This window comes from Chionomys nivalis, chromosome 9 (assembly GCF_950005125.1).
Source record: "Chionomys nivalis chromosome 9, mChiNiv1.1, whole genome shotgun sequence".
In the NCBI taxonomy this organism is placed as follows: domain Eukaryota; kingdom Metazoa; phylum Chordata; class Mammalia; order Rodentia; family Cricetidae; genus Chionomys; species Chionomys nivalis.
Window position 1 is genome coordinate 18638768 of NC_080094.1, and position 25572 is coordinate 18664339.

The following is a 25572-nucleotide window of genomic DNA, read 5'->3' on the forward strand; positions in this document are numbered from 1 at the left end:
CGCAAGGGGAAAAACGGACATCATTCCTGGGCTTGACCTGAGCACCCTGGCCTAGCAGCCTCAGCTCTTGGTTGGGGAGGTAGCAACGTTATCTGTGTTAGAGACACTAAAACTCATTGAAATTATCTCACTTGATGTCATCAGAAGCGTTGAAAGAATTAAAAATAAGAGGAAAACTTTTTATTGTGATAGGATCTCATGACTTGGGCGATAGTTGAGAAAAGTGACGATCCCATTCAAGGCTCTCTTATAGGAAAAGTGCCCAGGGCTCCCATAATGGACCCTATGTCCCAAGGGAGCTTTCTCTGTAGCCTCCTTCTCAGCCTCCCTTCCTGACTCTGAGATTTCCTCCTTTTACTGTCCCCTCCTCGCTCCCCACATCGCCCCACCTAGCAGAGCAATTTGAAGTGGCAGCAATGGTGGATTTTAAGTCCAAGGTGTCAAGAACAATGAGTCATCTTCCAGTTACACGGACCTCACTGTGTCCATCTCCACAAGTGAGGGCACCATGCCCGGGGCCAGAGGCTCCAGCAGTGTCTGAGAGTTGTTCCCTGCCTTCTCCTTGGCTGGGTCTCAGAGGGACCTGAGGAAGCTCAGGGTGCTGCTCATTCCCTGGTGGAATCTGTATTGACAGCCTGAAGATTTCAAAGGGTTCCTGGTGCACAGCCCGCAGAAGTTCAAGGCAGCCATGGCCAAGTGTGCTGTCCAGGGGCTTGGCTTATCTATTTACTCTTGCACTTCTGTGCTCACCCAGAGCATTAATTTAATTAATCATCTTCCTCTTCATCATCGTCTAACAAGCAGGGATGCTAGACATTGGAGACAATGGAAGGCTGTTGCTTCGGTGCCCCTGGGTTTGGGCAATGAATGCATTGACTACTCTAGTTATGGAAGGGATGGAGGAGTCTCAGTTTGTTCATCTGTGACACTGGGTGACTGTGAAACCTACCTATATTTGGAATCAGAGAGACGGGAGCAAATGTGATTGTGAACCTAGACGTATGTGTCCAGAGGCAAGTGTAGGAAGGATGGAGCTGAATTAGAGCAGCGGAGACCCATTACTGGATTCTGTTTTTAGGACTTCTCAGTGTATACCTCTGAGTCTCGGTTGATCTCCTTAGAGAGTAAATGAGGATAATTAAATCAATAGCCCTAAACTACTGAGAGAGGAAGAGCTGATAGAAAAGTCATGCAGAGTGGGGGAATAGCTCCAATCAACCCAATAAAGGGAAGGGATAGAATACAGGTGACTGTGGGAAGAGTCAAAGACCCATTTCACCTGTCTGCTCATTTCTACAATTGTCAGGTCCCCTCTTCCAGACCGCCATCGACCTTGCTTCCCTTTCTTTAGGCTTGCACTTCAATGGCGCTTCTCCAAGAAGATGCCCAGTATCATAGTCCAAAGTTAGGAAAGTCACATCATGCTTTCTCCTTCTCTCCTAGTAAATAATCTTGGGATGCAGAGTTATTTTAATCTTATAGGTAAGACATGGTTATATCTTCATCTCTCCTATATGAATTTCATAACTTGACAGGTTTTCTCTTGGTCACTAAGCATCTCCAACAGGATCAGCTACCACTGTATTTGCTGAATGAATGCATAATGGCCAAAGACATTTTGTTGAAAGTGACAAGAGGTTGTATTTGAAATGTTTCCCAGGAATAAGTATATTACCCTCAGAGTTTGAAAATGTCACCTTATTTGCTCTTTTGTCCCCACTCACTGATTTCAACCATAAACAACTGTCCCAAATCAAAACCAGAAAAGCAGTTGAGATCTATGACGGCTACTGAGTAAGACACACACACTCCTTTACCTTGACTCTATATGGTTTCTTACAGTTAAGAAAATAAGAAAAAAAATGCCCCCAAAGACTCATCCAGTCAAGGCTTGGTCCAGAGATGACTGTGCTGTTGAGAGGTGATGGAGTCATGATGGGATCTGATTACCACACTGATGAGTTCATAGCTGCATAGACTATTGGGGGGTGGTCTAATCAGAGGAAGAATGTTACAAAGTATCCGACTTTAAATGATATATTTTGTTCCTGGCTCCCTTTCTTTCAGGCTGGTTCTTAACTGAGAGAAAGTGAGCTGCCTCAGCCCACACTCTCACCACCATGGTGTTTCCCCTTGCTCCGGGCCCAAAGCATTGGAGCTGGCCAGCCATTAGCTGAAACCTCTGAAGAAGCTCTTGTTCTTTAAGTTACAGTTTGGGGTATTCTGCCATAGTGGTAGAAAGCTGCCCAGCACGTGAGTAAAGAAGGAAGCTGGCTTAAATGGTGAGGTCGTGAAGAATGATTTAGAATCATAATCAAGGCACTATGGGAGAGTCAGAAACCCTCCTCATTCCATGCTGTAGACTGTGACATCCCAAAGAAGTAAGTCCATTGTAGACCCTGTGACACTCTCTCTTTCATACTCATTGCAAGGCTAACCTCAGACATGATCATTTATAGGCTTAACAGGGGAACAACTTTCACTATGAGATGCACGGTGCTTTTCTGCAGTGGCTATAGGTGCATGTGTTAAAGCTGTATGGAGTTGGCTTTCGATTCTGGTTCACAACTCATAAATAATTTTCAAGACCTTTAGCAATTTGCTTAACCATTTTATGAAAGTCTAATTTGGGCATCTGCAAAACAGGAATAAAGTCCCTCTACTGTGGGATTTATGTAAGTGAATTAATGTCTGTTACACACTTTGTTCAAAGGAAAGATTAAGAATGAACTTGTTTATATGTTTGGGCATTTGGGGCTGCAGTAATAACTCACTGTGTTCTGATACTCTCTACTCATTTACCTGAATTTACTTAGAACATGTTGCCATTAACAGTACCAAATGCATAGTGCATGGCAGAAAATAGCCAATGTCCTAAAACTAGATATGGTAGCATTGGAAGTGCTATAGTCACAGATCACTGGAGGAGAGTTTGAAAAATCTGAGGGAGAACAAAGTAGCTGAGGTACACAGAAGGGCAAATGCTCTTCCTTCATGGCTAATCACACAAAACCTTTGAGGGCAAGGGTATCTTTTCAACTGAAAGCGACCTAGGGAATGACAGAGAATAGACATATTCAAAGATACAGATATATGCTTTGGACAACATCCTCCATGCCACAGAGGAGTTTGCTGTGCTGCGGAATGAATGGAGGTATTAAAGACAACTCACATGGACTTGGTTGTACATGCTTCTGAGACCCCGGAGCATCAAAGAATTCAGGGCAGAGGAAGTGGGGAGCGGTTTCTCTGGATCAGATTGAGATGGGGTTAAATACTGGTCTGAGAAGTGTCTGTGGGCTGGTGCTTTAACCTGTCCTATAGCAGCTTAGGCCTTTTCTCCATCTGAGTGCTGGGGAAAGAGGGAGAAAGGTCAGGGAATGTTCTGAAGGTTAGATAGGTGGAAGGGTCATTCCTGTGGGAATTTCTTGGAAAAATAGCCAAACTTAATGGGGCTCGTCATGATCCTGACAGACAGTCACCCGCCTCAGGAGGACATAGAGATGCACTCTGTATCATGGAATACATCCAGACATGAGCACCAGTTGACAGGGTCCATAACTTTCCAATGACCCAGCAATACTGAGTCCATGAGGAGAAGGCAATAGCATTGTTCATGATGCTACATTTCCCAAATGATCTGTCACCTACCTTCTTCCTTGTTTTCTCAACGCCAGCTTGACACCTACCCTTTCTCCCACCTCACATACTTCTCAAATGTCCTATCTCCCCACCCCTCATCACTTCCCCTGTCATCTTTTCTCTGGGCTTTTCCTTCTCACTTCTGTCTCTCAATCTCAATCAACACACGGACCTCGATGCTACCTCGGTTCTAGTCTTGAGATCCAAATAGAAGTTCAAACACTCATACTGGAAACTTAGTGCCATTAACAGGAACTGCAGAACCCAGGATGTTAAAAGGCTGGGGGATTACTAAGCAGGAGCTAATTTAAAATTTAAATTATTTGCACACTCCGGGCCTTCACATATATCTTGGTATTGATCGCAGCTCTTTGGAAGCTATTTATGTTTTCAGCACACCTATAAGGCGGAGATTTATACAGCATTTGGTGTTTAACTAGCCTCTTAATGCACCCCGTTGAGCCATAGTATTGGTGAGCGTATTGTAAATTTCAGCCTTAGTGCTGAATTGATTTGCTTAGCGGAGTTGAATTTGGGCCATTAAAATAAATAAATAAAATGAATAAGAGAGACTTTTAGACCCTCACGTCATATTAAAATCAACCAAAGACACCGACACAATCTCCAGGTTCACAATTGGGTTCAGAGAGCCAGGTTTAGGGCAATGAAGGATACCTTTTACTATGGCCTCAGGTAGTAAACACTGTCATTTAGAATGAAGAGAAGGGTTGGGGTTCAGTACACATATGTACTGATTTGAAGTTAAGAAGACATGAAGTCAGATCATGGTTTGATTTACTCCAGCTGGGTTTCTTACTCCTGATTTTCAAGTGAGCAGCTCTGGCCAGTAATTGGTCAAAGTTCTGGTCTCTTTCCAGTCTCACTTCATTTCAGTCAGTCTTTCCACGCTAAGCTGAATTCTGAGAAGGTCCATCTCGGGTTAGAGAGACAGTGCTCATTCAGGCTTGAGATTTAAAGATCTCTCTCGTTTTGCTGATCCCTCAGAATCATCACCCATTATTTGAATCTTCTAGTAAACCATCCTAGTGAGCCTCAGGATACCAAAACCAAGTCAATTAGAACATCTGCAAATGCTGGATCCCCAATGAAAGTCCATCACACCTCTCTGTAAGAAAGCTACCTCTGAGACCAACAGACACCTGGCAGCCACCCTGACCTCCGGACCCTCTGAAACAGCTCCTGTTTCCTCTGTAGTTGGTACAGTAATGCTGGTTACTTGTGGTGGTCATTTCCTGGATCCCAGAACACAATCATGAGCATTGCAAGAGCAGGATACCATTGAAAGCTTTCTCTGAAAGAGGATCTCAGGCACAGAGACTGAAGCAACCAGGGCTCGGTAGTGTAGCTCCAGGCACAGTTCTGTGGCATCTTCCTCCCTGTGTTTTCAGCCAGCTCAAACACAGTCTTTATCCTGTGCACACAGCCTGGGTCCAATGAGTTCAGAATCCTCCAGAGAGGACAGAGACTTCTCTTTACAAGGTATGAGGCAATGTTTCTACTAGCGCCAGCTCTGAGTTTGAATGCTTGGCTTGCTCTTCCTGTGATCTTGACATTGGAACACATGGATCCCATCAGAGAGGTTGCTATCCCTGAATAAGTTCAAGTTATGGGAAAAGAAGAAATGAAAGAAATGAAAGAATATGAACAGATGCTCATATCCCTGTGCATCTTTCATATCCCCTGTATTTTTCCAAGAGAAAGATATTTATCTACAGGACATCCTTTCAAAACATTGGTGTTTGAAAGAGAAGATGTATTCCAAAGGAAAATAAGCTATAATGGTCTGTGTTGATGCCTTTTAATGGAAATGCTGGGAGCTGGAAGTGATATAGGCAGATAGTATTTGAAAGGGACTTATAAATGTGAAATTAAGAAGTTTGAACATTGTTCTGTATGATAATGTTGTATGTTAAAGGTTTGTCAAGATACTGTCATTAGATATTACACATCATTTATATTATATATAGTAAATAGTGTGTTTATATTGATATGAAGAGTGGATTGCCTCTATGTGAACTTGAAATTACAGATGTGGGCTGAGGTGATAAGTCAAGAAAACTATAGTACACACATATACACATGTACGTGCACATGCTGACACACACAGTTACACATGGACATTTCTAGACCATAGCAGTCATATTTCTTCACTTTTTTCCTATCATTAATTTAAAAAAATAAACCACACACATTTCAAATACTATGGTTCTTCAGTTTCCTTTAGAATACAACTCTTCAAAGCCCTAGACGCATGAGACCAGAACTGGAATAAGAACCGGGTTTACTGGCCCTACAGGTATATTCTCCTGCTCCTACACAAGTCCATGAACCCTCAACAGCCTCTTTTCTCCAGGTGTGCTGGGAGGCCCAGGAGAAGGTGCTGGCTACCTCGTCTATGAACTGCTTCTTCAATGCAGCTTTCCTGTCTCAGGGCAGAGCTGCACAAGAGCTCACCTGGTACAGGAACCATTTAAACCGGCTCTGCTTTATGTGCTGTAACAAGAGCAGAGCAGAACTAACTGTGCCCTAATTTATCAGCACCTTAGGAAGCAGCACACTGGAGACGGAAAGCTTAAATATGGGCTAGAAGACCTGATTGGGTCAGGTCGGCTGTGGTTGGACTCTCAGAATATGCAAAAATTAAAAAAAAAAAAAACCTCCAGCAGTCCAGCAGGACTGACCACCACAGCCAGCAGAGCGACTCAGTCTGGGTGAGAGTCACCCCAGCTCTCTCTGGCACAATGAACCATCAGAGTTCACTGGCATCTCTTGCACCATATATCACTTTGCTGGTGTTTCTTGTGTGTCCTTCTCCCTAGACTGCAGGCCAGCGGAGAGCCGATTCTGTGCATCCATACCTGTGTCCTCAGGTGGAGTTAGTAAATGCCCCTGTCTCTTCTGAGTTGTGTGTGTGTATTCTCCACAGGCCGATAAAGGGGCAGCCACTGCTGTGGAGTCATCAAGCATCTTTTATAAAACTACAACTGTGCTATTTAAAAAAAAAAAAAGTTCTAGGCCACATGCCAAGTCCAGTCTTCTTAAAAGGGATTAAATGAGTTTTGTTGCCAGCCCACTGTCTGCATACATTTTTGCCAGTGCATCTAAGCCTAGCTGCCACTCCCTAGCTAGTCAAAAAACACCAGCTATTTCTGGGGCAGATGGCAGAAAGCCTGTATTTGGTGTAAACACAGCCATTCATTTGCATGCAAATCTCCTACAACTGGAAGAAAGACCACCCTCCCCCCTACTCCTTTCTGGCTATATAAGCAGGACAGTTAGCATGCTCTCTTTTCAGATCCTAGGAGAGACACTTTCTGGACTGTCCCAGGGTGTTGCAGTAGTCGGCCAGTTCAAAGGCTTCCCCCGTGGTCTTTTGATGGGAACTGGAAACGTGGAGAGAGGTGCAAACGTAAGCAGAGTTCAGAGATGGAGGAAGCCAAAGCAGAGAAGAAAAGTGCAGCTGAAAAGTAACAGAATAAAGCGTGGGGGCAGAGGTGACAGAGACAAAGAAGTCATCAAAGGGCTGAAGATAAGAAGGGAGGGACTTGGCCACTGGGTCCAGAAAGCAGTGGCCCTGGCTGCTGTTAAAGGCTGAGGATCTGAATAGCTTAGGTCCATCGTGACGACTGTGACACCAGCAACCACTCCTGCCTGCTGCTTGCTGCTCTCTGCTGTCTGCTGCCACAGCCCATTACTGCTGGCAGCAGAGAATTACAGGAGCTGCCAAGTGCCACTGTCACTAGCGATTAAAATCCACAGCAATAAGCCTCTGTAAGTCTCTGGCCTCTAAAGCCTGGAATGTTCGGCCTCTCCACTCGTAGGTGTGCTAGAGTAGCTTGTCTGTGGAGCTGCCAGCATGGTAAGACATTGTCTTCGTCTACCCACAATTACTACCTGGATATATCCACGGCCTCCATGTCGGCTGATTGCTAATATGCTCACTCTGATTCTCTTTCTTCTATATACTGGTTTGCCCATGTAATCAAGAAGTATTTGCACTCGGGAGGCAGAGGCAGGCAGATCTCTGTGAGTTCGAGACCAGCCTGGTCTACAGAGCTAGTTCCAGGACAGGCTCCAAAGCCACAGAGAAATCCGTCTCGAAAAACCAAAAAAAAAAAAAAAGAAAAATGTTTATGCCGGGCGGTGGTGCGCACGCCTTTAATTCCAGCACTTGGGAGGCAGAGGCAGGCGGATCTCTGTGAGTTCGAGACCAGCCAGGTCTACAAGAGCTAGTTCCAGGACGGGCTCCAAAACCACAGAGAAACCCTGTCTCGAAAAACCAAAACCAAAAAAAAAAAAAAAAAAAAAAAAAAAGAAAAAAAAAAGAAGTATTTGCTGAGACATTTATCCCCATTTTAGTTGAACTCTTAGATGCTGCTGTAGAACAAAGAAATCTCCACGGAGCTCATATTTTGAGAGAGGGGAAGAAAGAAGTGTGATATTGAATGACAATATATAAGAAAATGAAGGGCATTGGGAATTGGAGCATTATTTTATAATCACAAAGACAGAGGTGCCAATTACAAAACAACACTGAATACAGTTAGTTAAAGTCAAAGAATGAGGTTTTCAGAGATTGGGGTTTAGGAGAGTACAACAGCACATGGAAGGCCCTGAAATGGGTTTATGGGTGGGTGGCACATTCCAACAAGACATCATTCTCGTCTCTCATTCCTATAATATTGGTATAATGGACCATCTTTCTGGAGCTTTTCATCTGCCTTTCCCTCTAGACTATAGGTCTCTGAGGATGAGGGGCCATGCTGTATCCACACTAGCATCCCAAGGACCAACAAGACATCACTCTTATCTCTCCTTCCTTTAATATTGCTATAATGGACCATCTTTCTATAGCTTTTCATCTGCCTTTCCCTCTAGACTATAGGTCCCTGAGGATGAGGGACCATGCTGTATCCACACTAGCATCCCAAGGGCCTACCACCGCTCCTAAAATGTAGTTGTTGCTTTACAGATACCTTGAGAAAAAAGAATACAACATCTGTAGATGTCTCCAATAACCAAATGAAAGGGAATGGCATTACAGTTTGATAGATGAGTAAACTGAGGCATAAAGAGAGATTAAACAGGATTTGGATAAATAAATAATAAAGAAGGAGTGTTACTAGACTCTGACCTGATTGTAAGGCCATAGACAAGCATACCACCCTCACAGGCCTACCTACAGAATAACAAAAGATCCTTCTGGAAGCTTGGAGGAATCTGTCTCCAAAGGGTGGATCATGTGGGTATCAGCAATCATGCCGTTGACTAGGTTAGCCTGCACATGCTTCCATCATACTTTGGGGAGTCAAGCATTGCATCTGTGGTGTGCAAATGCCCAACAGCGCAGGAAAGAGTGTATGTGTCGTGCTCAGATTCTCTTCCATGAATGGATGATGAAAACAGTTGGAGGATACCAGAGACACCCGGTGAAACTACAGGAGAGAAGGGGTACGCCATGCAAAGAATAGAGCCAGACAATATGCCCAGAGGAAGGACGATAGAGGAATTCTATGCCAGAGCCCAAAGATCAGATTTAGCCAAAGTCCCCACCAACTGGGTTTTTAGTAGGTCCCAAGTAAGGCGTGAGGGAATGGGGCAGATACTCCTAGTAGAGGGGAACCCAGGCACTGGTGGGAGCGGCAGGGCAAGCAGGCCCAGTTGATTTCACAGTGGGCAGGTGCAGGCACACACAGCCACAGGGTGAGATGCAGTCAGGTAGGAGGCCCGGGTCCCTGGCTCTGGTTGGTTTACCGTGGTCTTGGATGTTTGCCTTGGCAGCCCTGGAGCGTTGGCCTTGGCCTCAGCATTATTCCCCAGTGGCCGGGCAGCTGGGCCAGCACACCTGAAAGTCATTAGCCTGGGGTCCCATTTTGTTCTCACGTTTCCAAGCAGTGACCCACAGCCATGTGTGACCAGGCAGGCACTTTATCATTTGCTTTCCCCAGCCCAGCCCGCCCTTTTGGCTTCCAGAGTGCCTGCCTGAGGCCAACCAACCCCTCCATATGTAAACCTCACTATGCTTTGTCCTTAATGAATATTTATAAGATTTGGCTATTATTTTCACAAACTATATGTCAGCCTTCATTTTTTTCTTAATTTTATTAAATGCAGCTCTGAGGCTCAAGGTGCTTAAGCCTTGTGTCCAGAGTCACCTGACAAATAAGGAGCAGATTCTGAGTAGGAGCTGAAGGCAGTCTGATTGCAACAGGTTGTTGAAGCTTGGGCCGCAGATGTGTGTCCATCCCACATCTGCCAGCTATCCTTCCTTACTGCTCTCACCTGGGACATCCCATAAGGTTCAAGTGTTCACATGTGAGCCCAGTGATCAATCCGTCTATCCATTGGCTGCTGAGTTCTTCCCTCAGTCTAGTTGATGCAGGCAATCTGTTTCCTTTAGTTTTCTTTAAAAACCACAATTCTAGATGTCTTTCTCTAGAACCCCATTTCAGTGACTTACGAGTGCGTTTCTCTAGAGTGACTTTTCTCAGCCTGACATTTGTACACCTGCTGCAGGGTTGCTTGTCACAACACTGGGGCATGAACAGAGTTCCTGGTGCCTAGATTATAGAGGTCAAGGGTTATGGCAGATACTTTGTAATGTATTAGATCCCTTACAACAATGAAAACCATTGCACTTAGAGGGCCAATAGTACTGAAACAGAGAAAAGTCTATAAAGCCACCAATACATATATATGTATATGTGTGTGTGTGTGTGTGTATACATACACACTGCCCCAGAAGTTCATGTTCCTAAAAATAAATACCACTAGCAGTATGATATAAAAATTATTGTGCAGTGTGTTGTAGATATTGAACCAACTCATTGGCATTGACTGTGTAACTCATCTAAATTCCACACTTGGTGAATGGATCAAGCAATATTTTTATACCATGGACAGTGGTACATACCATGGACCTGTAGCACGAATAATAAAAACCTAGAGACAGATATTGGGGTTCAACCTGAAAACCAGAAAAGCAAGGTAGCAAACCACTAAAGAAGCCTTACCTCCACCAAGGCTGGGCAACTGCAAACTAAGCAGACGAAGCCTCTCTGTCCTCTTGTTTTAAATTCCTCCTAGTGCTGGGATTAAAGGTGTGTGACTCCCTAGTACTGGGATTAAAGGTGAGGCACCACCACCTGAATTTGCTTCTGCATTGACCTTGTGTAGCTCAGGATAGCCTTGAATTTACAGAGATTCATCTGACTCTCTCTCCCAAATCCTGGGATTAAAGGAGTGCATCACCATTGCCTGACCTCTAGTGGCTTTAGCTTTGTCTCTGCTCTTTAGGCAAGATTTATTTATCAAAATAGAAATGATATACCACTACACAAATGCTATCATCTGGCATTATTTTTAATTCTGGAGAGCCGGTTAATCATGTATACCACTAAGCACTTTATGAAGATGATAGTATATTCCCTTATTTAAAGTTCACAACCATACTCTGAGGTAAGAAACACACTAGCCTAATTAATATCGGGAAGCTGAGCCCAGCCAACCACTTGGTATTAGGAAACCAGGGCACAGAACAGTGAAAGTGGCATTCCTAACTGACGGGGGCAGAGATTCAACACTGTGTAGCCACACTCCAGAGTATCACATAGGCAGGCGCTTCATGGAAAATATTTGTGAGAAACAAACACACTGTACTCCTACTTGTTTGACTTTGAAAAACGGGTATGTACGTTAAATGCATCATATTCAATACCATCCTACCACATCCTATATTAAGAAGCAATATATTCAGCGTGAAGCAGTTTCTTTTACAAAAATGTATACATCTACAAATAAATAATGATAGGCAAATTCACTATAGCTTTCTTAAAACCCTAAATGACAATTAGCTAGAGAGACCAGAATTGGAAAAAAAATACTTGTATATTTCACAATTTAAAAAACAAATCACAAACACAAGCTGCTCCCCTTCACCTGACTATTTACACGTCGCTTTTGCCGGTCAGGCTCTCTTAATCTTAATCTTATTTCACCTCTTCATGTCTCCTGCCTCCTCAGGGCACAGCCCTGTGCGCCCCCCTTTCCCTCTTTCCTTCCTAGCACAAGACCTCAAGGTTGTATTTGCCTTGGTTTGGTTTCACTTCACTATACCAACACCTAGAACAGCGTGAGCTACACAATATAATCTCAGAAAGAGACGTGCTGGATGAATAAATAAATGAAAAAGGCTTCCTCAAGAACAGAAAAAATCCCATCACTCACGAGAGAATCGGTACTTGATACATATTTATGAGAAATGTAAAGCAAGGTAGAAAAACTTGTTAAACGTTTTCCTAACAACCGAGACAGAAGAAGATATATCGTGTAGGCAAAACAGTTGAAGTAGGTTAGCAAAGCTGAAATAGATGAAGCTTTTCCTCACCTTCTCAAAGTCATCACAGGTCTTTGAACATTTTCAATTGTCACATTGGGGATGTACTTGGGACCCAGATGGTAGCCAGCCTTGTGTGCTAACAAAATACATATATAGTTGACTCTGTCAGTGCTAAGCCAAGCAGAGGACCATGTTTACTAAAGACATCTTCATCCTCCCTGGCTGGGGTTCACAGAAGCAGAAGTTCAAATTGTTCTCTGAGAAAGAAACATAGGCGTAGGCTGCTGCTTGGCTCTCCCCCGTGTTAGAGAAGCGCAGGGAGTAAGGTTGCCCAATACAGCGCTCCAAAATACATCTTTCCCGTGGAAGTTGAATTTCAAATGAACAGCAAATACTTTTTCAGCATAAACATATGCATATATATAGTTGATCTGAAATTCAAACTTTTCTGGGCATTCTGTGCTCTATCTGGCAACCCCTCGGCAGGAGCTGGGGCCAGAGTCCAGAGTTGCCTGGATACCCTCAGGAACACTGTCACTGGACTGCTGAGAAGGCAAGGATGGAAGGCAGGGGCAGGAAGCAGTCTCTAGGACACGGTCAGTCAACAAGGCAGGACACAGGCAGTCCTTCTTCCACTCCAGAGGAGCGGTGTTGGAAAACCAGACGGTCCCATTCCTGGCACCCATCAAAAACGCTGCCTGGTTTAACCATTTTTCCCCTCTATTTCCTCATATGCCCAGCAATTTCTCCCTCGTAGCTTCTGGTGTAGCAGCAAAATTGTCCTTGAGCCTGGTTGACTCAGAGAACAAAAGACACGTGTGTGTGTGTGTGTGTGCGTGTGTGTGTGTGCGTGTGTGTGTGTGTGTGTGTTCAAGAGGGCATGCGTATGAAGGGTAGAGGTCAACTTTGGGTTGTCCATCTTGGTTTTTGAGGCAGGGTCTCTGACTGGTCCAAGCTTTTTGACTAGGCTAGGCTGGTGAACCCCAGGGACCTGCCTAACATTGCCTCTCCAGCACAGGGATTATAAGTGTGTACCATCATGCTTGGCATTTTTACATGTCTTCAGGGGATCAAGCTCAGTTCCTCATGCTTGAAAGACAAAAACTTTATCAATTGGGACACTGTTTTTTTTTTTGTTTTTTTTTTTTCTAGACAGGGTTTTCCTCTGTAACCCTAGTTATCCTGGAACTCACTCTGTAGACCAGGCTGACCTTGAACTCACTGATACCTGCCTGCCTCTGCCTTCTGAGTGCTGGAATTAAAGGTATGCACCCCACCACTACTTAGGGGGACACTCTTAAAAATGGAGTACCTAGGCTGGGGAGATGGCTCTGTGAGCAAATTGTTTACTGCACCCGACGGTTGACATAAATTCAATCTCCAGAACCCATATGAAGGAGAAAGGCAAGAACCAACTGCCTAGAGTTGTCCTCTAACCTCCATACATGCATGATGACATGTGTGTTAATATACATAGCATACACTAACACACACAGTCACACACTATACTAACAGTAACAATAACACATTTATACAATTAGAAGGTCCCCAGGACCCATATAACAAGTGAGTCTAGGAATAGACTTGAAAATCTCTGGGAAATTCTGATCATTAACTCTTTGGGAGAACACTTTTTTTTCAAGCCTGTACCAGAATAATTCAGCAGCACCAGCTCCTATGCAGCACATGGTAAGATTTGGTTTTCAGAATCCGCATCAAGGCTGGCATGAAAAGTAGCCCACCCATGAATCATAGGTATTGAGAAACGGGGCTTGCAGTGCCAGGGAGGGAAGAATAAACAGCCTGCCAGGCATAGGGGTTCACGACAGCAGCTTAGAGTGGAAACGGACAAACAGGAGCATTTCTAGAAATAAGGAGCAAGGGAGTGGAGAGTCTAAATATGAAGCCACGTGACTGTTGACTGCAATCCTCCACATCTCCCCAAGGTCAAGAAGTAGAGAAGATGCCAGTTGAGATATCTCCATGAAGAAGAGACAGTAGGTATGCTCAAGAAGGAGTTTAATGTAGGGGGTTAGCTTCGATGGCTAAGAAGAACTGAAAGTGATGGAGAAATGAGGAAATCCAGAGTTTAGCAACTGTGGAAAATGATTGCCACATCTAGCTAGGGTCAGAGGAACAGAAGTGCTCAGCTTTGCAGGAGCCCCAGATGCTCCGAGATCCCCGTTAGTGTCACTGATGTGCAAGCCAGACCTGGAGACAATGACCCTACGGTTTTCTCTTTCCTTTCATCTCTTATCAACTCCTTCCATTTCCCATATAGAGCCTGAACTGGGCAGTCAATGGAGCTTGAACACAGTGGCTGGTAGAAAGAAAGAGAATGTGTTTGAGGACTATGACAAATAATAGGTTCAAGTGCTTGATGATAGATTGTACAGGAGGGAGAAGGGCAGCATATACTGCATCAGACTTTCACCGTTGCAAAGGGAGTGTTGTGCTCTTAACATAAAGCTCACATAAATCAGTGTGCAGATTGGGGAGGTGGCTCAGTCTGTAAAGTATTTGCCATTGAAGCATAAAGACCTAAGTTCCATCCCTAGCTGCCATGTAAGGCCCAGGTATGACATTAACCATAGATATGCATATCTCTCTCCCCAACTACTGGTAATAAAGGTGAAATCATATGATCCCTTGTATAAATAATTAGGCTGTTAAGTTTCCCAGGACTGTATAACTGGATCCATCACTGGTATATGATCCTGGTATATTAGAGGGTGCCAGTCTCATAGAAGACATTCAAAAAATTCATCTAGTAAGAATCTAATGAAAGGGCTATCTACAGACCTGGGGACTGATAGCTGGTGGGGCATCCAGGGGAAATCTTATCGGGAGCTGGAGAAGTGAGACAGGAATGTCCAATGAGAATGATGGGAGATGGCCACCTCAGAGCTAGCATCACATTAAAAGAGGATAGACATTCCACTCTCAGTTCTTTCTCTGCCTTCATATCTTGTGCCAGCATCTCTCTGTGTCTGTGTTCAATCAGAAATAAGAGACCCTGAGCCTTGAATTTCTCAGGCTCAGTTTTAAGCAGCACACCTAGAAAAAGAAAAGAAAAGAAAAGAAACAAACAACAATAACTAACTGCACAGATTATCAGGAGTAGAGGTAGTAAGGACAGATCATAGCACCGACATAAAGGGTCTCAGCCTTTGAGGGCATCCAGAAGGCAGCTGCAGGTTGTGTTACTAGAGATAAAAGACAAGACTATAGAACTCTGTCTTCAGGGCATCCCATGGCTGTAACACTCTTGATTTCTTAACAGTGTGACTATTATCCAAGACTTATACAGAATTGGACCTGTTAATAGTCTTTCATGGAAGGATAAAGGGCTCACAAGGCTCTATCACTCTGAAGATTTATAGGCAGCTAATGGTTGCTGGGGGTGATATACTTTCTTCAGTGATAGAACCACTAATGAGTTGCCTGTGGTCCTATAAATAACCTTCCACAGATTCTCCTAGAAGGAACGCCAAGTAAGAAAGCTGGTTTTCTTATTTAGAAAAAAAGAAAGACAGGTGATTAGAAGGGGAATGAGTTGGGAAGATGAAGAGGATCAGAAGAGGACAAGAGAGAGAGAGTACGGGTATGACTATGCTCAGAATAGATTGTACACACATTGAAAGGAGAAAAGTTATTATTGCGTACAATTAATATGTACTATGAACAAAAGTAAAATATTAAAAATGCGAAAAGGACGAGACAGTAATTTGTTTTCTAGTTGTCCAGCCAGAATCCTAAATCACACCTCATTGGCCAATCCGGAACCATACCTCATTGGCTAGTGCTGAACCACACCTCATTGGCTGGTGCTAAACCACACCTCATTAGCTAGTGCTGAACAACACCTCATTGGCTAGTGCTGAACCACACCTCATTGGCTGGTGGCACTGGAAGACCTTCCTCTGTCAGAGCTAAGGTGAAGTTCCTAGCAGTCTGCTCCAGAGTCAGTCCAGAAAGCAGAAGGCCACAGTCAGGATCTCCCAGATCATGGCCATTGTGCAGTAAGTTCACAGGAATTTCGTTTGCTACTTGTCAGACACGTTTGTCAATAGAAATAAAATTAATAAACTCTCAACTAAAGAAATTGCATTTAAAACATAATAAATGTTCATAAATACTTAAAATTTCCTATTTCTTATTATTCTACTATATATTATTGATACTTATAAGATTATACATATCTATTGGATCTGCAATTTGGAAATATCATAAAATGTGTTCTTATTGTGCACAAATCCCACACACCTACATTTAGCGTCTTAATACAGATAGATTGAAATTGGCTATATGGGAATATTTATACTATGGAAATGAATATACTAAAAATCAATAATCAGTTGTTTCTAGCTTGCTAATGATTGCATATTTACCAAAATAACACTGGAGTCTACTACCCTCTCACCGAATCCTGACTAAATTTTTGAACAATGAAAAAAAAGTAATGATGTCACATGCCCTCCTGTGCCTTTATTTCTTTAATAGAATCACTCAAGAGAAAGGCAAATGTGGCTGCTAAAACTGTGTTGTTTTCTTTTATGCGTGACTGCCGTCTTCATAAGCAAAAATAGCCTTTTCACGATAAATCTTTAAATAATTCAGGTAGAGTCCATCCAATGCCTTGCAGCAGGAAGATGAACTGAAGAGGGACGGGGAGGGTACGGCTTACAGGCAGAGGTAGATAGTGTCTGGGGCACAGAGGGCAGTGTGAGGAGGGTTTTATTCACAAGCATCCCACTTCTAAAGGAAAACTACGAAAAGAAGAGGAAGAGCAAGGTCTGGATTTGGAATTTTAGCAGCGTGATACTGGGAAAATTATAATTATCAGTTGAGGGGACCCTGTACAGTGGGGAGCTCCCTCCTGATCCCAGATTAGGCACAAACCACATGCAAACCCCTGCTTTTACAGAGAGATTCTTTACCGAGTAGCAAAGAAAAGTTAGAAAAGTTAACATGGCTGCTTTCTGACTGAGGCAGAAAACCAGCAGCCAATGACCGTGCAGGTATCATTTTTAAGGAGCAAAAAGCAGGGGAGGTCTGTGCTAGAATAGCCTAGGACATGGTGTGCTATTTTGATTGGGGAGCTAATTAGGTGAACCAAAGGGGGCATTTGATTGTTGGACATTGGTGGTCAATTTCAGAGATGAGTCTGGAATATTAAAAAAAAAAAAAAAAAAAAAAAGCCCAAAAAAGGGAACAGGCCTTGCTGGCTAGCTTTAGGGATGGACTCTATGGTTTTCAAGGGAGAGGGAAGGGGAAGGGCAAGGCCTGCCAGAGCCACATTTTCCAAACCCTGGGACTGCTAGAGTCCTTCATCTATCTCATAAAGAGAGGGCAAATGCCAGCATGAAAAAGCATTCAACAACAGCGGACACCATTCATTCCTTTGTGGGCTGGCCCCTATTCTCTGTGTCCAGGCTATGTGTTAAAGAAGGCATGCGATCCTGCCCTCAGAGCCATCAGAGTACAAAGGTGAGAAGCACATTAAATAATTGACTTGAATTTCATCATTATAGCAATGAGCTTCCTGCAGGAATGTTTGTGTCAATTAAGCTAAGCCGCGTGATAAAAAAGCATTTAGGGACTAAATAACATTTGTGTTACTGTCTCCATTCCATCTTCCCTTCTTGTCGCTCACAGCAGAGCCTCCTGATATTCTCAGAGTACACACTAGTGTGTCTGTTATTCTTTTTTTTGTAGCATTTGTGAGAAGCTGCTAACAGGTTCTCTGCACTCCTTCAAGTAGTCAGATGTGATGGGCATAACACCCTTGGGAGTCTTTGCCCACCATGTGACTTAATACTACAGCAGCTCCTGGTCTACTGGAGTCCCCAGTGTGAACTCCAGTAACTTGGGACTTGCTTACACACCTGCTCTGTTGGTTTTTCCTTTTTCTCACATCTACAGGTTCCTTACACATGTTCCCTGAAACTCTCACATGCGTCATTTAACCCTGATTGAAATAGAAGGTTCAAAATCTGAGAAAATGCCTCTATTGAACTTTTCTCTACCCCAGACCCTCATCTCCATCGCACATTGAGCACAAATGTGCCCTAAAATGCAAGGGCAGACTTCGAGGAATTGACGGATTGCATAATGGGAAGACTAAACCGGAGCACTGTGAAAGTTAAATGGGAAAACATTAAAAGTAAACCCTAAGCAAAGCAGGTGCAAACTGAATTTGCAGGTTGTCTTCATAGAGAATGCCTAACGCTTGTACTTAGATGTCAGGGCAGAACCCTGGTGGGTGTCAAGTCACAGGAGCTAAGGAGGCCTCAGGAACAAGTAGCTCTTCTTTCATAACCTTGGGATTCTTAGTCTCACAGGCAACAGCAAAGCAGACCTGGTTTATCAGGTGTATCTTCCCAGAGCCCTCACTGATTTGCTCATGTCTGTCATCCCCTTCAGGTAGCTAGCTGAAGTTTTCTTAAGAGGAAAACAAGTCCCCAGCAAATGCAGATCACACACTAAGGAGATAATGGTCAACTCTGAAAGCCTTACCCCCAAAACTGCTGATGTTGGAACCACAGGCAGTTCTCTCCTGTGTGCTGGAGCTGCTGTGGGTGAGCTGAGGGCAGGCAGGGGATTCCCGGGGAGGGAAGTTTCCATGTAAGCCCTTGCTGCAGCGAGAGACATGGTTTCAAGTTTCCTTTGCTATTTTCTAGCTTTTTGCTCCCCCCACCAAACATTTAAACTTAAATAGCTATATAAGTTCAAATGCTCTTTTATAGACCGAAATAAACAGCTTTTATAGCCTGAAATCAGCAGACTTGGAGATCAACTGCTCACCAGTGGAGCAGGCATGTTTAAGCTAAAGAAATAGATGCACTCTTTCCCTTATTGGTGGCTATATTTTTCCCCAAACTAATGGGAGACGGTGTATAAATTAGCTGCCATCCAAGTTGTCAGGGGAAGACATTCCTGCAGCCTCTGGGCATTTTGCTGCAAGGCTGCCCCCGTCTGGCTCCCACCACGACTCACAGGTAGTGATTCCTAGAGAAAGCATAGAAGCTAATGGAAGAGCCAAAGAGAGGTGAAGGCTAAGGCAAGTTCAGGGTCCTGATTGGTGGTGAGTTTCCCTCCATCTTCTGGCCATCCTTCTGGGCCTCTCACCAGATGTATGCTGTGTAATTTAATTTAAAGTAAAATATGACCTTCCATGATTTCTAAAGTACACATGAGGAACCAGATAGCTCAAGCATCGTGGGAAGAAGAGCCCAGGGGTTATTCAAACTCCTTTACTGGAGGTTACCTTTCCACACCAGGGCAGTTCAGTGCCCTTCCTTAGGGCTTGTTCCTCCTAAGGGACCTGGGAAACAAGCAGAATACTCACACAACTGACTATGGGATAGATCCTAATACTGGTCAAGCACATGCACCACACATTCGCGCACACACACACATACACCACAAACCACACAACACACAACACACCATACACATGTCACACCACATGTACACACCATACCACACCACATACACATATACATATCATACCACAAACACACCACAATACACACCATACCACAGCATACCACACATACACACCACACCACACAAACACACCATACCAGACACACACACATATATACACCACACACACGCATATTCACACCAAACACACATATGCACACACACACACACACACCATACATATACCCTATAACCCCAGTCACAGTGGAAGACAACTCTAATGATCTCATTTAACTAAGGCATCAGCAATGACAGTATTTCCAAATATTATCATATTCTGAAGTAGTGAGATTTGGGTATCAACTTAAAAATAATGTCCTTTTCTTAGACCTCTGAAAGGCTCCCCATGCTCCAGTATGTCGCCTTGTGCCAATGCATATATTGACAGTACTAAGTGAAAGCAACAGGTTTATTTTTTACTTAATTAACATTTTTCACATTTATTTTACATACTGACCATAGTTTCTCCTCTGTCCTCTTCTCTTCTTCCCACTCCTCGTCTCCCATCCCCCCCATCTACTCCACGATGGGTTTCTAAAGAGTGCAGCTGAAGTAAAGCAGTGGAGGGCATAGGGTAGCAATTAGAGGGAAGGGGATAGGATGGAGTCAATCAAACCTACTCCATGCTTGTATGACTTCTCAAATAACAACAAAAAACTGAGAGGAACCAATGACTGGGGGCATCTTAGAGTTCAGATAACACAGGCTGTGACCAAGACGTCACTAAGATGCCTTGTAAATTGCAAACTGAAGGCAGCTCCTTCCTCCAAGTCTGTTCTCAGATGTTTCCCACACGGGTCCACTTCCAGGCAAGTGTGTCTCTATCTATGTCTTTTCTGTGCTTCAGCTTGCAGTGATCTTCCTGTACAACCTCCCTTCAAGTCCCCAAAATTCATGTTCCAAACTCTCTTTGCATGTCTCAGTCTTCTGTTTAGCTCTCTTTAGCACCACCCCTCACACATGGGCACAGATATATTGAGCTTCTCTGCTCTCATTTATTCTGACTGTATCTTGAAACATTAACTGTGCTAAGGTATGGAAAACAGGAGCCAAGACAGAGACCTTAGGGGTCTGGCAGGCACTGTTGTACAACACTTTCTTTGGAGATTGAAATATTTCATCCTGAAAAAAGTTTCTTAAGCAGGAAGGTAAACAACCCAAAATAGCTTCATGAAGTCCCTGAAACTGACCAGACTCATGAGGCCCCTCCCTGTTAGAGTCAACAATAAAAGCTGAGAGTCCAAGTTTCAATGAAGAGTGACCAGACCTGAGAGAAACACAAAACAGCCTAACTGCTCGAACTGCCTGGAAGAGGGTTGGATCAGAGTCACATGAAATGGACATGTTTCAATCTCTTGAGCTGCCTGCAGGCTGTGCAGTGTGCTCCAAGGTTTCCTAGCTTTTGTGAGCCATCACCCATGCTGGGGTGAGCCATGGTGTTGCAGCTGTCTTTGAGTCATTTCTTGATATGGGATTCCCCTCTGTATGCTGTAAATACCATTGGTTAATAAAGAAACTGTTTTGGCCTGTGATAGGACAAAAGAGTAGACTTAGGTGGGTAAAACTAAACTGAATGCTGGGAGAAAGGAGTCAGACTCAGAGAAAAGTCATGTAGCCCCACGGGACACAGACACCAGAACTTTACCATAGCCTCATGGTAATACACAAGTTGCTAGAAATGGGTTAAATTAAGATGTGACTTAGCCAATAAGAAACTAGAGCTAATGGGCTAAACAATGATTAGAATAATATAGTTTCTGTGTGATTATTTCGGGACTGAGCAGCCAGGAATTCCCAAACAAACAGCCCTCTTCACAACAAATTAGCATACCAATATGGTAGATTAAATCCATGTAAAACCTGAGAGGGCATGGAAAGGAATTCTAGACACTAAAAAACAAAGTTTAGCTGCATTTATTTTCCCAAATGGGCTTTGCTTGCTGGAGGCATGCTATGGTTCCTTTAAGAGAGGTTTTACTGATTCAGTGGTAGCAGAAAAAAAAAATGCCATGGTTTCAGAAAACAACAGTTTCCTAGTTTGCCAGCATGAATGGCTCTGGTTCTTTCAGGAGGTTCAGCTATGGAGCACTTGAATGGGTTTTGTGGGCCCAGGTGTTTGTATGCCCATTTAGGAAAGTAACTGAGACCATGCTTGCAGCTCAGTGCCCCATGCCTGGGCAGGCAGTGGGATCAGGACTCCTAGGAGTGCACAGACAGGAGAGTATGGCAGATTCCTGCCACCATATACAGAGATATTTCCAGGCTGTGTAATGCTCTGCATGGCATATTTAGCTATTATTCAGATGAAATGGGTCAATGTGCTGCATACTCATTCTCAGAGTTAAAGTGCTAAGTGTGGCTCCTACCTGGCAGTCCCAGATCTGGCAGTAATGGTACCGCCACCATTTTGAAAGTGGAGAGAGGCGGAACTAGTATCTAGAGCTGCTGCAACAAAACTGTTTACCATTTTAAAGCTCTTCAAGACAGTAAAGAATTACAGATACACAATAGGACAGATTCAGACATAAAAGACCTCTAAATGAGACACAGTGTTGGATAAATGGATTTAGGCTTAAGAGAGAGGAAAAAAAGATTATAGAGAGTTATAAAAATTGTTAAAAAATAAAGTCTTTAAAAACACAGAGTATAGACAGACAGATTAAAAGGAGTAAAAAATAAGTCATGTAAAAATGAAAAATTCACAGACAGTCTGAATTATAAATATTATTGTGTTTTCTTTGAATTTTTTGACTTTGAAGGAGTTAAGTACAGAGAGACATTTTATTGTATGGACTGATAAGTTAAAACAACATAAAGGTATTTTGACTTCAAAATTTGAGTCTAAGGATATGTTGCTTTGAAAAAGAGGTTCTTCTTTTGTTTCCACAAAGGGTGAGAACTTGTGGATTGCTTCCAGATGAATATGGCTTGATGGACTAAGAGCCCCTGAAAGGTCACCATGAATACCCCCACAAAATTACTTTACTCAGTTGCTGACTGAGATGAAGCTAGAACACAGGATACACCATAAAAGACATGATTAACAATGCCCCCAATCAGCAGGAAATAGTCTAGAAAATTATGCCCATATTCTCAAATATTGTTTATATATTTGTTTATATTTAAAGGGGGTTATGCTATAGAGATTTGCATTGGTATGAATCTTGGTTTATTGATACAAATTTAAGATCAAGTTTGTTCTATGTATATTTCTGTTTTTGATTAAGGTATTGTGTTTGTGCAGCTCATTTAAAAATATAATGTATAATTAAGAAATATAGGTTAATAGATAGTCATCTATAATTGTTAAGCTTGTAGTCATGATAGGTTTTCTAGATATATAGAGATATATTTCAGTTAGATAGGCATTATTCAGATCTTGCAGAGACCTTCAAAATATGGCATTTAAAATGTTTTTAAAAACTTAGAATTTTTTTAATAACAGTGAGACACATCTGCTCCTGGCAGCACAAATCTACTTCAAGAGGAAGATGGGCATCGAAGAGACTCCTTATGGAGTTGGTTAGCCATTTGGTCAAGAACCTGTTCTTGCCTGGACTTCTTGATGAAATGGACATGAAGAACCCACATAGAAATGACTGCTGAAGCTGCATAAATGTGAGAAGATCCTTTGGGGTTCCTGCTTCATGAAAGAGTCTGCTAGACATTTTGTAGGACGCAAAAGAAAGTAACTGACAAACTGCCAAAATAGGTGGAACTGTCTTTGAAGTTTTTTGCTTTATAAAAAAAGTCTGGGATATTATGGGCCTGTAGGCTGAAGATGGATGCCCCAGTGGTACAGAAGAACTTTGGATGACTGTCCAGGTAGTGAGATGTCTCTGTCAATTCTAGAGTTTTGAAATTTGCTTACAATGTACTTTCTGTTTACTTAGTTAATATTATATCCTTCTGGAGTCTGATGGAATTGAAAAATTTATAGTTATAGTTTTCCTTAGTTATGATAAAAGATAAGTAGATATAAATATTACAACTGTAATTCTTGTTTGATAACTGTTTTGTTATATGTAATTTTACTATGGTAAGTTAAAACCTTCCTTTTCTTTTAAACAGAAAATGGGAGGTGATGTGGCATCTCCCTCTGTATGCTTTAAATACCATTGGTTAATAATAAACTGTCTTGGCCTGTGATAGCGCAAAAGAGTAGAACTAGGTGGGGAAAACTAAACTGAATGCTGGGAGAAAGGAGGCAGAGTCAGAAAGATGCCGTGTAGCCGCACCAGACACAGACACCAGAACTTTACCTGATAAGTCACAGTCTCGTGGTAATACACAGATTACTAGAAATGGGTTAAATTAAGATATAAGAGTTAGCCATTAAGAGGCTAAAGTTAATGGGCCAAGCAGTGATTTAAATAATATAGTGTCTGTAAGAATATTTCAGGGCTGAGCAGCTGGGAACAAACAAGCAGCCCTCCTACAACAATTTCTGCTCCTAAAAGTAATCCCTCACTCATATTCCTATATGTAACTCCAATAAAACTCATGACCCTCCAGTTTGGACTTGGTGGTATCTGTACTGTGTTCTGCTGAGGGCCCCCTTTGGAGTGAGCTGATTTATGGAACATCAGCCCAGAAAAAGTTCTGTCACACAAGAATGAAAAGCCAACACACCCTGTCTGGACCTTTAGCAAGGCTTGAAGAGAGACCGCAATTTGTGGGGTCCAGTCTCCAGTTTCTAGTTCATCCCAAACTTCCCTCGAACTACCTAGAACTGCTTGGAGTGGCACAACCCACTCAACCCTGAAAAGAGCAATTCTCAGAAATTCCAAACCAGCCCTAGGAATATCTTGCAATATGTGTTCTTTCCCCAGGCTTCCAAATTACCAAGCTGCTCCCATCTGTCATTGTGGTGAATAAATTCCGAGGGATTCCTTGGAAAGACTGAACTGGGGCTTTGTATTTTGGAGCCAGTGACCAGAGAGTCTCTGCTTGTTTCTCCTTTCAGGCTGCGAGCAAAGAAAATGGAAGGACACAGCCTTCTCTGGGAGAGATGGCAAGATATGATCTGATTTGGGGAGTGTGTGTGTGTGTGTGTGTGTGTAAATTTTCTATATAAAAGAGAGTTAGTTGTGTGTTAGGCCCTGGGAGGTTCACCAGGGGATGGACGATGTGGCTCTGTTGGGAATATGTTTAATAGTCTTTTTGTTGATCCTCTTCATCCTAGGTAGGCTGTATAGTAGCCTATGCCTATTTTCTCATTTCAGACTTACACCTAGCAAAGTAGGTATTGTGATTGTTACCCCCAGGTTACATGTGAGCAAACTGAGGATCAGAAATGAAACGACAGCCTGTTTAGGGCAAACAACTGTGGAATTTCCATCAAGGTCCATTCAAGTCTGAGCCCACACTCCAACCAGAATTCTATATCCTTCCAGGACTGGATACCTGAAGTATTCCTGACTGTTCCTCCAAGTCTCTCACCCCTGGAAGGAGAAGATGGGCATTCACAAATCTTAGTATTCACCTGGCATTAGTAAGCCAGTAGTGAGTGCTTCCCTATATGGAGGAAAGCATGAGCAGGTCCAATGCTCATCCCAGTTTTCCCAGTTCATGTAGGTGGCCTCAGTGCTCCACCAGATGTAGAATTAATCTCACTTTGTTACTGCTAAACATCGCAGCTTAAATTACATCTCATGACCACTCTGTATCAGCCATACTTACCTCAGTGCTCAGAATACTTTCTTGAGAAGTACTGGGCATATTCAAAGGCAGACAGCTAACTGTAGAACATCACCATGACTGAGATGGTAAACCTTGAACAGTCTGTACCTCTCAGAGAAAGTAAGTGAGGTCCCTACAAAGGACAGCACTTCAGGTCTAACCACCCGCCCCAATATCACAGACAATTCTTTTTCAGAAAGCAGCATTGTTTTCTGTGTTTTGTTCACGTTCTGACCTGTAGCCACCCAGCTGGAGCTCCCTCATGCTTTGTCCTGCTCCCTAACATCATGCTATGTCCACTCAACACTGTTTTTTTTTTATCCTCGCTCTCCACACATGTGCCTCCTCCCATCTCTGAGTCTAGTCACTAATAATGCTCACTCCTGATGAAAAGCCCA